Source organism: Syngnathus leptorhynchus, chromosome 16, assembly GCF_054491065.1.
Source record: "Syngnathus leptorhynchus isolate UIUO chromosome 16, UIUO_Slep, whole genome shotgun sequence".
In the NCBI taxonomy this organism is placed as follows: domain Eukaryota; kingdom Metazoa; phylum Chordata; class Actinopteri; order Syngnathiformes; family Syngnathidae; genus Syngnathus; species Syngnathus leptorhynchus.
In genome coordinates this window covers 3,235,036-3,248,716 of record NC_141210.1, presented here as the reverse complement: position 1 = coordinate 3,248,716, position 13,681 = coordinate 3,235,036, and the positions used below count along the sequence as shown (strand labels likewise).

At 43.3% G+C, this 13,681-nt stretch overlaps 1 long non-coding RNA gene across 2 annotated transcripts in view; it reads right to left on the bottom strand.

The window, feature by feature from the left end:
- Positions 1 to 11,891, bottom strand: part of LOC147044140 (uncharacterized) — a 30,600-nt gene extending 18,709 nt beyond the window's left edge. For both annotated transcript variants that reach the window (XR_015068460.1, XR_015068459.1), the window contains exon 1: positions 11,374 to 11,891. This is a non-coding gene — a long non-coding RNA (uncharacterized LOC147044140). The remainder of the gene's footprint in view (positions 1 to 11,373) is intronic.
- Between the last annotated feature and the right edge of the window lie 1,790 nt (positions 11,892 to 13,681).

Here is a 13,681-nt window from a genome sequence, read left to right as displayed (position 1 = left end):
TTGGCCTTTCCTAATGAGCCAAATACAATCGCGCTCAATCATGCTGTCAGGCAGAGAAGGTCGCATTTGCCTGTTTTTCAAACACGGAAATTGGAACTCGTGCAGATATTGCCGGCGAACGCTGAGAGATGAAGACGCAATGTCAAAGTGATTAATTCAGTGAGGACCTTAATGTTCACAGCACGTCATAACGGTTCCCGGAGAACATGCAAATACGTCCAATTTATGGAGTTATTGACTACATTCTTTTCTTGACGGAGTGAATTTTGATATTTGAAAGAAAAACACATTTTGGAACAAGCAATTGAAAAAGTGGTCGTCCTTTCGAGAGCAAACCAGAATGCCTTTGCGCCAAAATGTAGCGCACTCCATTTAGCCTCAATTGCTTCAAGACACAATTAATCAAGGCGGAATTATCAAACGATTCCTCCATTTCCAATTTCAATGCATTAAAAAACAACAAACGTGGAAACGATCGGGAAGAAGCGGATGGCAAAATTGTTGACTCAAGCGCACCTCTGCTCCAAAAAGCTTAGCACTTCATTTAGCCTCAACTGCGCAGAGACGTCAACTTCCGCATAATCAAGCAAAAAAAAAAAAAAGAATCATCAATGAATCTATTACAAGCCATCAAGCAATGCGTGGAAAAAAGTGGAAAGTGAACGAACAAGATTCCCTTCATTAGAGTCGACTCCAACTAAGAAAGCCTGTGTTCTGTTACGACAAGTAAGCGCACTTCATTTGGGCTCAACCACTTCGAGACACGATTAATCGACAAACGAGTCGAATCAAGGCCATTTTGCCGCCATTACGATCGGTCAACGATCAGTTCTTTTTCTCCGGCAATCAAATGACTCCTTGCCAGCCTTTGTCTCTGAGCGTTCAAATGACAATGGCAGCGACTGTAATTTTTTATTTTTTATTTTTTTTTTTTCCAGGTGTGCTCTCCTGACCTGACGTTCAACTAGAGTGGAAAGACGCTCTCCGCAGACAGAGAGGGAATATAGGTGACGCACGGGTGAGGCGGTAATTACAGGCTGTCGCAACGCTCTTAATTGCTTTTGCTGCCTGCGAGCCAAGTCCGTGTCAGTTCAAGTGCTCCTGGTAGGAAGAACTCGGGCTGACCTCACCGTCCCTGCCGAGCAGCGGAAAGATGACTCACCTCGCAGCGCCACGGGTTAAAAGCCACCGCTCCCATAAGGACGCGGGTGAACCTCGTGGCCAGGGTCGGAAGACATTTTGAAAAAGCAGCGAGCCTTTTTTATTTTTTTTTATTTTTTTTGAGTTTCCCAAAAATGCGAGCGCTGTTGTTTGCTGTGTCTGGCTCGCAGCGGAATTCCTGCCCCAGCAGGCAGTGTGTTTTTACCGTGTTGTCGCAAGCGAACGCTTGATTACAATATAAAAATAAAACCCGGCATATGTCGGAGTGAGTCGTCAAACCGCATTATGACATGTGACTCAGCGAAGACATTCCCACAGAATTTGAAGATTCCATTGAACACGACCCAAAAAAAAAATGAAGCAAAGAGATCCAAAACTAGAGCTCAATTAAAAAATTTGACATCAACAAATATGATTTCAAATGACACTGAAATAATTTGCATCATGATGACAATTTTTAAAAATACGTCACCACTCCCGTGCAACCAAAATCATAAATCAGAACGAAAAACAACCAAAACAACACGACGTGAGCGTTGTGACATAATTCTTCAGGGTCAGCATTATTTAGCTCAATCAAATCCTTTCCATTTCAACATCGCTGGTTCGCATTAGTGATGTCTGGCGTGAGGTCGGGTACACCCTGGCCGGACTTGTCGCCAGCGAATCGCGAGGCCAATTCTGAATCAATGACTCACAATTGTAAACAACCACGTTCTCCGACTTTTGGCGGTGACAAGTCCAGTTGCCTTTAATTCGACTACCACCGCTAACTGTGGGAAATGTGCTGGTAGAGAGGCGACTAATGTGGTGCTAGCCCAAAAAACAAAAAAAAAGAAAATGGCATCCAACACGTGCGACCGCTTGAGCATACAGATCGGCTCCCACTGCGAGAAGCTTCCCACACAGCTTCACTGCCGACTGCTTTTGAGTGGGCCGGTTTCGTCAAGCAGAACCTCGCCCTCGTTCTTCTCCGCTTCGTGTCTGGCAACGAGACGGGGCATGTTCACTCTTTTTTGGGGGGGGGGCAGTAAAAAGGATTGGAAGATTAAATTTATTTTGAATTCCTTTTAACTTAATGTCGTAATTACCTCCTGCGGCACCGCACTAAATCTCAACTCTGAAAACATTTGGCCACAAAACGACCTGGATGTGTGAAAGGCAGAAAGTTTATCTGTTTGTTTTTTTTGTTTTGTTATTTATAAGGAACTCTGTGAGTCGGTTAAAGCTCGTTCAACGTCATAAGCCAGGTCACTCGTGTTTAATCGCAGTAAAGCAGATCAGCGGCCGCACATGTTTGCGTGCGACATTTTTGCCGTTTCGGCCTCGGCAAAGGCCAAGAATGCGAAGGTCGCCGTTGATACTCTTACAAAACTCTAGCCACAAAATTATCCATTGGAAGTTATATGCGTGACAAAAAATTCTGGGGAAAATTGGATTTGAGCAGCGCAACAGAGCACCTGCAGTAAATCCGAGTTTCAGTACCAACTGGAAAAGAACCAAGAAACTGCAGTATCTGGGCTACTACAACGCAGCGCCAGGGAAAGTACGCAGCAAAAAAAAAAAAAAAAAAGTTACAAACTCGAATCGTTTACAGTCGAGAAAGATGTGCGAAGCGCTAACGCCAACAGTGCTTCCCCAAAACGTAGTGATTATGGAGCAGCCACCGCGTAGCGCTCGTATGCAAATCGAACCTGTTCTTTGAGCGCTTCCTTCACGAGATCAAAGTATGCAATTAAAGCTATCAAAGTCTGCAATTAAAGCTACCATTCATGTTTTGGAGACCAGAGTAGCTGGCAGCATTGCCAAAGACAGCCAGCAAACGTTTAAGTATATCAATCGTTTTCGATTTCCAGGTGTGGCGCTTTGCGATTGGTCTTTACATAAAAGGTTGCGTCCTCAAAAGGCAGCTGGAAATGTAAGACATGACTAGAGAGACTTTTTGCTGTACGACTGGTACATTCAAATTTTTGTTTTGAGGTGAAGGGGGATGTCCAAGATCTCTCTAATTAACATTTTCGGCCTGCCACTCAGGTAACAATGGTGGGTGGCCCTGCCCATGATGGGGAATTCCAAAAGTGGATTCAGAGCCAGATGTGTTTTTTTTTTTTTTTTTTCTTTGGAACATGACATGCAAAGTTAACGCAGGCCACTGGCTGCCCTGAAAGTCAACACGAGATGCAACACACACTCCAACACACACACGTGCTTCCTATACATGCACTGGCTCATTTGTCAGTTGTCGCTATCATCTTCGGTGTGACACCTGGCGCTCGGCAAACAATTATAAACTCATCAGGTAAGCGGATCCTGGAGGTGTTACGGTGAACGCTAACATGACGGACAGATGGTCACGACGTCGGCAGGTCGCTGATAAGAACTCCAGTCAAAACGAATGGAATTACAGACACCTAGTATTTAGCATTTAGCATCGTACGGCATCTGTGCATTTCTGACACAGCTTTTTGTCTTCAAACTCATCACGGGCCCATTTTTTTTTTTTTTTTTTTTCAATGAATCTTGGAAGCCAGTTCCCAAAACATACAAAAATCAGCCTGCATCAACATTTGCAAAACAGATGTCGTCTTCAGGGGAACGCTGCCCGAATCTTCCCCGCCTACACGATGACACGTCAAAACTGAAGGACGCCAGAACACGGCGGGAAAACGTGACACGGCACGTCCCGAGGTGGACGAGAAGTGGAAAACGGTGGCGTTTGATCGAGTACCGCGTGTTTACCAGACCGGAGGCCCCGACTCGGCTTTTTACTGCTCTGTTTGAATAATCGGCAAAAAGTCAAACAAACGGCACAAGGGGGGGATGTTTTTGCAAAGAGATCGGAATGAGAGGCGACGAGGTGTTTTCCGTCGTTATCGTTGAAATATGATGGAAGATACTATCGAAAGAAAGTTTCTTGATAACCCGCGCTTGTCTCTAGTTGACAATCAGATAAGGACGGCAGGGGAATCGGTTTGCCATCGTCTTACAAAAGCAGCAAGACCGGTCTTCTGGAGCCGAGACTAACTTTCGGCCGCGTGGGACATTGTTTGATTTCAACTCCTTTAAAATAATACCAAGTCCACTGAACTAGACAGTGTCTTGTTTAGAAGCTCGCTTGAGTTCATTAAGCACATGTCGCTGGCATGAGACGCCACACATCTTGATTCCACCTGAACCCAGATACACTTGGATGGGATTCGTGGTCCAGATACCAAAAAAAAAACAAAAAAAACAAAAAACAGAGCCACCTCAACATAAACACGGCTCGGGTCTGCTTGAGACCCCGTTTATTTATGGACGTGTCTGGATCTAGGACACAATTAGAGCAAGACAGATAGGCAGAAGACCAAAGGCGGTGTGGACTTCTGGTAGAGTGCAACGGTGGACAATGTCCAACGATTGAGCCGGTCTTATCTGCGCTGCAGTCCAATGTACAAACGTTTTCAAACAAAAACAAGGCGGCCATTTGCGGAGCTCGTCATCATGACGTCAAACGTCCGGGGTGGGCAAAAGTCAAGTGGTGGGTGTGAGAAGAATTCTCATCATTTGTTAACCGCGAAGAGAAAAAAAAAAAAGAATAGTCAGATTGCAGGTTTTATTAACATACGAGCTTTCATCTTTGGGGCGCTATCCTTGGCTGTATCAGTTCAATCTGGATTTTTTTTTTTACAGCTTAATGACCACAGACGTCGGAAGGTGTTTTTATAGCTTCTTTGTGATTGGGCCAAATGGCGTACAGTGCAGAGAAGAAGGCGGGAAAACGGTTTGCTTTCGTAACAATTTTGAATACAGGCTAATTTATAGCGTATCAAATACAGTTTGGTTCAGATAATGGATGAATGGATTGTTTCAAATGGAACATATTTGTGGCAAGAGGCGACATTTTACCGATTGTGGCTTCCAACACGTTTCTTTAGTGCAAAATAGTGCTTGCGTATTTCCTGACAACTCATCACTTGAGAAACCTTATAAGGGCAATAAAACTGAAGGGAGGTGATTAGTAAGGTGGCCTGATGCAGCACACACACACACACACACACAGACACACACACATAAACACAAATAGTATAAACATGACACAATTGCAATCGGCACGAGAGCGGCTCCAGCTAATTAAGACCACGCTGCCTTTCAATGCCTGTTTACATGTGGCTTCAAAATGGACGCTGTCCCCGGGGCGTCTTCCAACACGACTCCAAGGACGGCAAGGACCCAGGGATAGGAAAAAGGAAGCAGGGACTAAAAATACAGTCAGACGGACGCAAGAATGGAAATCAACAGAATTAAATAAGTAAGGTAAAACAAAACAAAACCAAAAAAAAAAGGGACTGGAAATGAAGTTTAGCCGAAGGATAATGTTTATGTGATTTAATGAAACCCGTCCTCGAGATGATTAAAGAGTTGGGAGACACGTTCCAGCATGAATCACATGGAACGCTGACTAAAAGCGGGCGCTGTTAATATCGCCACCGTGTCGGGCGGTAAGAACACGGAGACCCCGAGGGGGGATAAAGGAACCGGCCCTCGCCCGCCCGTGTCGTTAAAGTCGATAAGCTGGCAGCTAGCGGCGGGGAAGTTTGCTATCGGCATGCAAACGGGTCCCAAAGCACCTCGCTCACATTTTCCTTTTTCGCCTGCCTAAAAAAAAAAAAAAAACATACTAGGTGGTCTTGACAACTGCGCAGGATTTTACCAAAGAGTGGCCATGCCTTCAATAGCCTCCATTTGAAATCAGTGGCTAACCAAAACAGCAGCACTGCAAATGTATTAACAGTCGGTCTTTTAACTTGTATGACCTGCGTCGAACATGTGTAATTAAAACAAAACCAGATCGGGAGCAACAGTTTTTTTCTTCTTCTTTGGAACCCATTAAGGAAGTCCCAATCTTTGGCACATCTGGTCCAGTTTTCAGCAAGGCCAGGACCTCTGTTAGCCTGCCACTGAAGCATTCCCATCAGGGGTCCTCAATAGGCCAAGCCCTGTTTTCGAGCAACAATTATTATAATCTTTTTTTTTTTGGAGTGGCTATGTTGAAACCGTATGCCGTGTTGCAGCTTGTCGAAATTTGACACATTGCGGGGAGAATGCTGACTTGCAGTGCAATGAATGCATTTGCACAGATAGTAAACAGGAAGTACATTAGAAAGAAAACACAAGAAAATATGGGTAAGGCTCTTATAAGACAAACTGAAGTTGAGTTTAGATGAGAAAAGGAGCATCAGATAAGAGGGGACTGACTACGTGCAAGTGCGTGCGTGTTTGGGTTCACCGAGATTGCGACAGAGCAATATTGCATTCATAGCTCCAACATTCAATTGAATATATTTGAGTGTATTTTACATTTTTGTTCATTTGAATCCAATTCAGTTATTCTTACTTGTTCCTCACTCCTAAACTGAATTTACTAATTTAGATCAAGAAAACCTTTTGTACCAGCGTTGCTAAAAGGATACTAAATACTTTATACCTGTGGGAACTGGTACATTAAACTTAAAACCACCGTTGTCACCCAATCAAAATGTGCCCCACCTAGGCACGTGACTTTGACGTTTGCCAAGTTTCGGCAACTTGCTGCATGTAGAAAGCCGCCTTTCACCGTTCAAGTTTTTTTGGAGAAACTTTGCCACCAGCCGAAGAGCGACCGGTGGCTTTTATGGCGTTGGCTCGTCAAGTTTATGACTTTATCGGCGTCGTAGAGCACATTTATCTTCAAAGGGAGATGACTCGGAATGAGGGGAGGGAGGGGGGGGGGGGACAATAAGAGGGATCATAATGCATTAATAATCCACAACATTCATTGCACCGCACTCGGGTTTGCACAGACTGAACTTTGGTGGGAGCACAGTGCCACCTGGCGGCCAACGTTGAACCTACTAAAGGAGGTGTACAGTAGTACTGTCTTCCTTCAATAACCGCACCTGGGAACGGCATGGGCTGAATGGTAGACTAATAGGTGCATTATCAGACCGAGTTAATAATTAGCGGAAATATTGATAATTAATATAATTAGCACGATTGTTTGATTGGATTACCTCTTTTCTTATTGACTCAAGCTTTTCCAACAACATACAACAGTGGTGAATGATAATATACTCGAGCATACAAGTCTAATAATATCGTAGATGCTATGGAGTTAGGCATGAGCCAGAATCATATTTAAATTAATCCTTGAAAGCCCTGTGATGGAATCTTTGAAAAATATATGAACCCGAAACCTGAAAAATACTTCTACAATGACTGCAGTTTGAGCATTGTTAATTGGTTCTACCACACACTAAATTTGAGTAATTTATGACACAGTGTCATATAAACAAAATAATATCCCACTTATGTCACAATATTGCCTCACTGAGGTCGGATTTGATTCAAGATTCAACAGTGCCCTCCAGTGGTGAGATTAAGGAAGTGTATTCATATGAGGAGATGCCCAAGATGAAGCATAGTATCGAGCTGGCACCTGTCCCAGCTGATGTACACTTGACTCCTCAATAAAAAAGATATTTGTATGTTAAAACGCTTCATTAATATTTTTTAAATAACACTGCATCTAGTTTTAAATTAAAACGTTTTATTAAAAATAAATTACAGCCAAGCGCAATAATTTTAACATTTTTATTTGTCATTTTCTAAATGTTTCTTGTTAATGTACATTTTATTGTAAATTTAATTAATTCCAAAGCTTATAGATACTAACGTTTGACATTAGCGCCTCAGTCCTATAGTGGCCACTAGAGGAAATGCAGGTGAAGAAAATGTGCTCTGGAACACCGCACAAAATGTCCACGAGATGGCAGCACAGCATAACCCTGACAACAGCGAAGACGTTGATAAGCAACACCTTTCCAAATGCTATAACTACAATATATCATTCAGATTGTGAGTCACACCAATCAGCCAAAGTCTACTCAAGAGGGATTAGTGTCATTTTGGCTGTTTGGGGAATAAAACAAATGATGGGTCTGTACTGACAGCAGCCTGGCGCGTGGAAGAAGCTTGTGGTCATTTTGTCAGCACTTTGGCAGAATAACGAGGCCTCTTACTGAGGGCACTCAGGTGCAAACTCATCAAACATCTCAACCTTTTTTTGGGGGTTTTTTTCTCGTCTGAGGCCTTGACAACCAAGTACTCCCCAGTCAGGCTCCACACTCGGCTGGCAAAACACGAACGCCAGCACAGGAATTTTAAACAAAACCTTGTGACAGATTTCCTACAAATCACTCTCCCACTTATTTTAACAGGTCTATTTCCTCTCCACAAGACTTAATAGCCACTGTATTTAAGATATATATATTTAAGAGAAGAGGAGTTGCTTATTGCTTAAACTGCTCGAGCATTCACTGTCGAAACTGTAATATGCACAACACGCCAGCAGATGGCGTAGTACAGTAGGAAATCAACGAGTAGTCCAATAAATACGTTCAACACTTGTTTAAATTATACGTTTTCTTCCAAATTCACAGACATGTATTAAGAAAGTCTTCTACTGCAAACACCAGTTTAAGACGTCACTTACTTTCATGTCCAGGTTTAGACTTGCCCTCAGATCAACCCAAGCCATAAACATAACCTAAAGCCTAACATAAGTCATTTTGCACTTGCTTCTCACACATTTCCTTCCCACACAAGTGCAATGAGAACCTCAAAAAAAAAAAAAAAAACGTTCTCCCACACACTGGCATAAACACATAGACCTCCAACACAAAGGTACCATTTTACTCAGGGAGGGTCAGCAGTTCTCTCCATCAGACGGGGGCTTGTTCTTGGTCAGAGGCTGCTGCCCAATCTCAGACCAGCCCCCATCACTACCAACGGGCTCCGTCCCCCCCCCCTGCCGGCCCCCCGCCACCCCCGGGGACAAGCTCCCCATTGTTCCTGTTGTAATAATAAAAGACAGTTCTCCTGTTCCAACATGAACTACACATGAAAAGTGATGACGCAATTGACGCTGAGCATAAATTGTCGTGACTCCCGCATTCGAAGGTCACCTGACAGGAAGGATGAGGGGCAACTGTACCTCAGGGTAAAGCAGCGAAGCATGTCAAAGAGAAAATTGGTGTCATTAATGCGCAGCGCAGGCTCCTCCTGCTCTCCCGTGGGTCAGTCGTGACACCCAGACACGGGAGTTCACCATCAGGTCACGTTGAGCTTGTCCACCTGCTACCAAAGTCTTGGCTCTTGAGTTTGCGAGAACTCACCACTCGACCCCGAGCTCGTAAACACGTCATTAACATGCACCAGCGGCAACCCCATCTGTTTACTTTTAGCACCATGCTAAAGAATACTACGAAAACGACGACTCAAGCTCTGGTAGAAGAAAAGCGACGGTACTTAATATCAACCAGCAGAGGAGCTGTTGATTCGGCATCAACAAGTTTGCAGTTTAACAAACTCATCATTAGCTATGCAATTTGTTACGAGACCTCGGTCGTTGATCTGGTTCAATGAAATTTAGATTGCTCGAGCCAGTTCCAAATCTGGAAAAGCAGTTTGAGCGCTGTATTAAATCATCTTCATGAGGATGTAAATACTTGACAGGACACACAGGAAAACACAGTGAAAGGTTTTGCCCGTGCTGAGAAGAAAAGAAAATTCCTGCGGAGAGGGAAATTAGCGTGGAGGAAAAAAAGAAAAGAGGGCTTGTTAAACGAGTCGTACCCCGGTGTGTATATGGTTCACTGCTGCGGTTCGCCACAAGACTATCATATGACGACGACTCGCTTGACGCTGCGTGAGAAAGCAAATTCCTTTGCAACAACTGCCCTGAGATACAAACTAAACAGGCGAACCCCACCTAAAAAAAAAAAAATGCTGAGTGCAAATCTTGCCTGCACTAATGTCCCCAATTGGACTAATTGTTTGACTTTTTTGGTCAGTTTTTTTTTGAACCGATAAAAATACAGGTGTTTTCCCATCTGTAAAAAATAACGGAAAACTCAGAGGAATGTCAGACTCAATATTATCCATGAAACAATAATAGTTATGTTGAAAGAATGCCATCTATGGAAGGGAAGATTACAAATTCAAATACTACAAAATAAAATAGTTGATGTATTGATACTGTATCATAACGGGCTTAGCCTGGTGAGTGACGTGGGTGCCGGCAAAAACAAGTGTAGGGTTGGGAGTTAATCTGCTTGTTGAGTGACTCGGTGTGAGCTGACCAATACTGGACACATTGGAGGGAGGGGAGGAGGGGTGGGGGGGTCAATTTTGGGTCACGTCTACAAACGTGCATCTTCTCCGCCACTCGCATATGACAAAAAGCAGGAAGAAGAAGAGCCAGTGTTTAGTCAAGACCTCGCTCACTGACACAAAGTCTGTCTTTGTCCGCCTCCTGGGGTGCCAGATAAAGGAATTCTTGTGCGTCTTGGCGGCGGTGGGGGTTAGGGGGGTTGTGGGGTGCTGCTCTGACCGAGTTTATTTGACACTTCAGCTCCTTTTGTGAGGGCAAGTGTCCCACCGTCAATGCCGGCCATGAGAGTCACTTGGCTCAAGACAGAGGGTCCCTCTTCAGTGGAGAAAAGGGGGTCTTGTGTGTTGTGCTGCCGACATATAGAGGTGGCTCTGTCCCTGCGCCCCTGACAATAGATATCAGTCTTGCTTGCTAGCGAGCTTGGTTGAGGGCTTGCCTTTTGGTTTTCCAGTCAAGGTATGGTGACCGGCAAGGCACCTGAAGGACAGCAGATCACTTTTGCAGGCAGAGCTTGCAGGTGCACTGGAGCTCACGCAATTACTGCAGCCCATATGTGAGCAGATCACATGTGACTTGAGAATGGATGCAACTTGGCTCAAAATACCTTTTATGGTGATACAATAGCTCAACGTGCTAAGTTCAGTTGTACAATTTACAGGTGCAAGTCGAAAAGGTTCTTTGTGGGCTACAGTGGCTTGCCAATAAAAATTGGTCTCCAAATGTACCACTGACAAATTGGAACGACACCTGTGACCTTCTGACTCAGAATTCAAATTATTGCAAAGTTGTGCATCACGATACAGCAATTTGGTCATATTTAGGGGGGGGGGCAATGATGGAGCAATTGAAAAGGGGGACAAACTTGTAGAGGCACTTTTTTAAAAAGAACAGCAATCTGCTTTTTGCCAGTTTTGCAGCCAGACCAAATGCTCAAGCCCTGCCTCTGCAACTTCTATTTACTGTCACCCAGTATCGTTGACAATATTCATGATCAACATTTTATCACAAATCTTACATACATGCTTGATCAGATGATGCTCCATGAGGTCGCCTGGCAGATAGATAGTACCAATAAGAATATTCCAAGATATGAGAAAATATTCCATTCTCCGTGTCTTCAAATCAATCGCATCCAGAAGAGTACAAGCGTGAGGATGTTGCTATCCCATGAGGAGGCGTCTGTCTCACATGTCCCGCAGTTGGACTGGGACATCACTCTTTGCATTACAAGAGGTGAGTATTCCACAAAATGATCCGCAGGAAGGTTTTTTAATCCACACCATGGAGACATCTTTTCATTGATATTATTATAAATTTAGTTGCCAAAGAAAGTACGCGCGTTGGCGTTTGAAACTTCTTGACGCATTCCAAGAATCCTCGCGACGGACCTCGGAAACCACTGCGGGGGAAAATGTAAAAATATCAGCGATTAAATGAGGTCCAAATAGAGATTACAAGCAAAATATATTTTGCGGTATGCATCCATGCGGCGCAGTATGTTTCAAGTCCAGCTTTTTGTTCGGACGAACCTCTCTCGTTCTTGTACAGAGTGAGACTGAGCCATAGTTGGAGCGCTGCAGTTGAGCACATGCTGTCAGCGTCTGACGTCAGCCGCGCAAAGAACACTGGGAAATGTATTTCAATCACCAAATTCAGACCACAGAAATCGTTGTGTCTGGAGGTAAATATAGAAACGGTTTTTGCTCATCTGTGATGATGAAAAAAATGTTAATAAATAACACAATAAATAATATATTGATAAAAAATATTTTGTAGGTATTTTCTGGACCAGGACTAAAAAAATTCCAAAGCCAATTTTAAAAATGTATTTGTTACTGTCCATTGGACAATGGGGAGGTATATTATTATTATTATTGTATCCAATAATATTTATTTATTTATTTATTCATTAATTCATTCATTTATTTATATTTTAACCGTTTTATTTATTTATTTATTTATTTATTTATTTATTTATTTATTTATTTATTTATTTTCTGTAGCAGCCCCAAGTGTGACATTGTTTTATTAACGTTGTCAGTAGATTTGTTGTCAATCAAGTGTCAGCACGAAGACGGCTTGCGTGTGAGCACTGCGAGTGAGTAATGATGATCATCCGTGGCGGCGCGTAGACACATGAGGATGTTGGCGCATGGAATCACCTTGCCAAGAATGAATGACTCTCTTGTCTTTGCTTACTTCACTTTCATGTTCCTACGCCTCCAGGCTGCCTTATACAGTAGAGCAAAGGATCAGAGCTTCCTTCGAAGCCTCAAAGCAAGGATTGGAGACTTTGGAGAGTGGACTGAAGATAGGGAAGCAATGTGATGGTCATAACATAAAATGGCTCAATAAAGTTTTGCAAACACTGTTGTGGGGTATAAATGAAAAGGTGTGGCAGGTCTCACCAAGCTCCACTCCAGCTTTTCCAAGCCTCTCCATCTGGCGCCACTCCAGTACGCTCCCAGAGTAGCTGAACCGCACGCGATTCTGTCAATGTTGGTACTTGATGTCTTGTGTGCCGGGGGTTGAAAAGTTGCTGATGTATTTTTTTTTTTTTTTGCACGCGGCATTGCGTGACTAGAGCCGGTGATGAAAACACAAAGACATTGTTTTCAGTGATCAGTAACCCCCTTTATAGTAACTGAACAGCATTCCTGTCTCACATTCCTGAGCCACCACTGCTGCGTGGAGGCTTCCCCCCACCTCTTAAGATGAGGGGGGGAAAAGGGAAAGGAGGACTTCACATTTTAATGAAGTTCACAATGTGGATATCCCTAAACTCAATCTACATTGATGATTAAAAAAAGCTTCATAAAAAAGTTCATAAGTGGAGGAAAATAGATCATATCTGAAACTATGTGCCGAATGTAAATAACAGTCATCAAATCTGTTTGTGATCAGTGAACAAAATATGAACATGGCTTTATCTCCGTTTCAGCATGTGCCTGCCTTGATGCGATGTAAAAAAACATTCCAGAGGAGTCGATGAATCGACAATAATCGGGTATTAAAGTCAACGTTAATTATTTGTTATGAATTTTTTCTGTATCTTTTTCATTTTTTCATGTGTTTGAAAAAAAGGGGTGAAAATGTAAACCTTCATCTATCAATGGACAAAATAATGGACAGATCAATTGAGTATTAAAATAATCATTAGTCACAGCCATATTACTCGGCTTTACTAATCGGGGCCAGCCACTCACTATTTCCTCTGGGTCTTATAAACACACTCTTCTATATGCATGTCCAGTCCAAGCCAAATCTAATATTAACTGACCTCCGCCGGCGTCCGGCGATGCGGCGGCGAGGACAATGGCGTCAGTC